Raw genomic sequence first — 3,390 nt, 5'->3', positions numbered from 1 at the left:
CAGGACGCGCGGTGAGCCCAGCGTCCTCCTACCCGCCATCTTCCCTCTCTCCCCTTGGTGAGCCATTTTGTGTTGACACGGGTTCAGAGTCTGGGCATTGCTTTAGGGACTTTGCAAATACATAGCATTGGTGACCAACCTTGGGGTCTCTTGGGCAATGAGATTCCATTATAAATTAAGTAGATGTTGGTCTGCTTCCACTTTTGCCCTCCATGGGTTCCAGGGAAAGATATCTTGTCAGGCAGCTCTTTGTCTTTGAGTCTAGAACCCAACGTGGGAAGAGTTCATTGGCTTCTCTCTCAAACCCTGCCTCAGTAAGTTCAAAAGAAGACAGCCTGAAGTAAGAAGGCACAATTAATCTGCCTCTTGCCCCAACACATGTTAATATTTCTCCAGCTGTCCCAAAATGTCTTTTTTTGTCCTCTCCTCCTGCCCATATAAAGGGACAAGTTTTCTTTGTTGACTAAGTTTTGCTATGAAAATGATGTCATCTGAACCACGCAGCAGTGTGTGTAGGACGTGACATGGGTGATTTAGATTCTTGTGCAAGTTCCTGGTCTTATTAGGGCCTGACAATAAATGGATATGCAGACCAGCAACAGTCTGCGACCCATGCTCAGAGCAGGTCTGTCGCAGTACCTTCCCCATTTTAGATTCAGCTAATTGTTCCCAGTTGGTGCCTTTTAACGTCTTTCTCCCATATTTCCTATAAACCAGAAGTTGAATGTAAGGCAGCATCCTCCAATCAAAGTGTCATGCGAGCCCCAAACAAGAGCCACATTTTGATGTTAAATTTTCTAGTGGCCACATTAAATATGTAAACAGGAAGAGGTGAAATTAATTTTGATAATAGACAATATAAAGTATAATCATTTTAACATGCAATTGATACAATGATTATTAATGAGCAATTTTACTTTTCATTTTTATTCTAAGTTTTTGAAACCCGGTGAGTATTCTCTGCTTACACCACATCTCAATTAGAACTAGTCACATTTGGGGGCGCCTGGGTGGCTCGGTCGGTTAAGCGTCTGACTTCGGCTCAGGTCATGATCTCACGGTCCGTGGGTTCGAGCCCCGCGTCGGGCTCTGTGCTGACAGCTCAGAGCCTGGAGCCTGTTTCAGATTCTGTGTCTCCCTCTCTCTCTGCCCCTCCCCTGTTCATGCTCTGTCTCTCTCTGTCTCAAAAATAAATAAACGTTAAAAACAAAACAAAACAGAACTAGTCACATTTGAAGTGCACAGTGGCTAGTTACCTGCCATCTTGGACAGTGCAACAGTAAGTCTTGACTGCCTTCAGAGTGAACCTTCTCTGAAACAAGTATTCATAGATGGTGCTGGGTAACTCACATCGTATTAGATGGCACGCAATGTCAACTTACCTCACCATCTAAGTTAATAGGAGACACTACGTTCTTACCAAAGAACTGCTTGTTGTCTAACTTTTTCTCTAAGCTGGAACCCCGTGTGCCAACTAGAAATACAGCAACGGAAAACACCGGAACTGGTTAAAAAAAGACCAGTGGGGAAAGAACAGAAATCAAAGATTCTTAGATGATACAGATTCCGCTACAGACATTAGTAAGTTTGAGACATTTTAAAATGTGAGGATATGGGACAGACTTGTTCGGATATCTGTGTCCCATGATTGTCTCATTAAAGGTGTCCGTTGCACATATTTAATGTAAAATGATCAGCTGCTATGCAGGAGACAGTAATGCCCACCCTAACAATGTTAGCACGGTGCAAAGTTACAGCAAGACCTGATGCTAATTTTGTTAGTCTTCTATTGTAGCAGTTTCTTAAGAGCTTTAAAGATTATGCCAATAAAATGGATGGATGAGTTACACATGGCCTCTAAAAATATCTGACTGTGTTTTCTTTCGGTGTATGCATTCATCGTTTAATGATATAAAAAGCGTTTGGTAGCAATTTTGTTGATAAATTCCATATCATATGTTTATCACAGGGCCAAGTTAGAGGTAAGTCAGTTTCTGCATAAGGTTGCTTCCCAGTAGTTTTGGCAAGAGACCTCAGTAATTCCCATTTCTTGAGCCTGTTCTGACCAGGATTGGCCTGGTGGCCCCCGTCTCAGGCTGCCTTTCTTCTGGGTGTCCTCGCCCTTGGGTAGGATGTGCCAGACTTCATCATCAGGGCCTCCAACCAGCTATCTTTCCTCAGCAAAAGGAAGAAGGGAGACCAAGAAAAGGCAACTCCGAGAGAAGGAGGACTCAGTGCATAACTAGGGCACCAGCTTCCTGTCTCATTTCTCCTGGTGCTCCAGAGATCAGGCCATATTTGGGGGCCCTGGAAGAAGGCACTAAATCAGTTTCATTTTAAAAGTTAAGGTATTTATTGGCTTTACATAGGCCCACTCGTCCAAAGAGTTCAATATTCAAAATTTATTATCCCTTGGAGTTGGTCAAGCTCTCTGAGCTCTGAGGGCCGCTGAGGATTTTGGTGAGAACCTCAGAGGTAAAAAGTGAGGATCACAGATATATATATCTGGGTTGAGTTCCCCATCCATCAAGTGGGGATTGAAACCACCTTGTTAAAACGTTTTAAATTCTTTGGCTACAATTGCATACCTGATCACAAAATCCCGCTTTGCCTACTTGCCAGTGTTTTGGGAATAGCTTTGGTGCCATGACATAAATCACAACCAAAGGGATGAGGAAACGAAATCTGTGCTTGGATGAGCATGTGATTCTGGTTTACGGCTTCTGCTGTAAAGCCTTACAGTGCCCTCCCTGAAGCTCATTTCTCATTTTTCTCAGCATAGAGCATCTGCTGCTAAGGCAAATGAAAATCAGTTGGCCCCCAAAACACAAAAACAGAAACAAAAACAAAACCAGAGATCGGGTTTTAATCATCCTGTACCGTAAATGAGTTCATCGCTGTGTGAACATCGCTCAGAACAATTTGGTACACCATTTGCACGTCCTCTAAATTAGCATCGTGCTTTCCTTCCAGGGGCTGCAATGCCTCGCGTGTCTGACCTGGATTTCTGTTGCAAAACAGAGGGAGCAGAGCCGTCCCAGACCGGGAATGGGACAAAGCACGTAACCCCTTCTTTCTGTTTAGTGTAGGAGCATGCAGCCAGAGAGGCTGTGCGGGGCAGGGAGAGCTCCGTGGCATTGAATCTGAAGGCCCAGCTGACTCTCTCCACACAGCTCCTGCAGGCAGGGTGAGATGGGCTGAGACATGAGTCTGTTTCATCTTGTGTACAAACGGGGGCAAGGAGATTTTTTTTTTTTTTTTTTGCAGAGAGGTGAGGGGACACACATCAAATAGGTGCCGTTTTATCTTCCTGAACTCAGTACCCTTCCACGGCACCTGCTCAACAATGTCTGGTCTGAAGTCAGTCTGGCTGCCTGATTTCTCAGTGCC

Source organism: Herpailurus yagouaroundi, unplaced genomic scaffold (genome assembly GCF_014898765.1).
Source record: "Herpailurus yagouaroundi ecotype Mexico unplaced genomic scaffold, PumYag 142, whole genome shotgun sequence".
Lineage (NCBI taxonomy): Eukaryota > Metazoa > Chordata > Mammalia > Carnivora > Felidae > Herpailurus > Herpailurus yagouaroundi.
The sequence above is the reverse complement of the archived record's forward strand: the minus strand, read 5'-3'. Positions refer to the sequence as shown.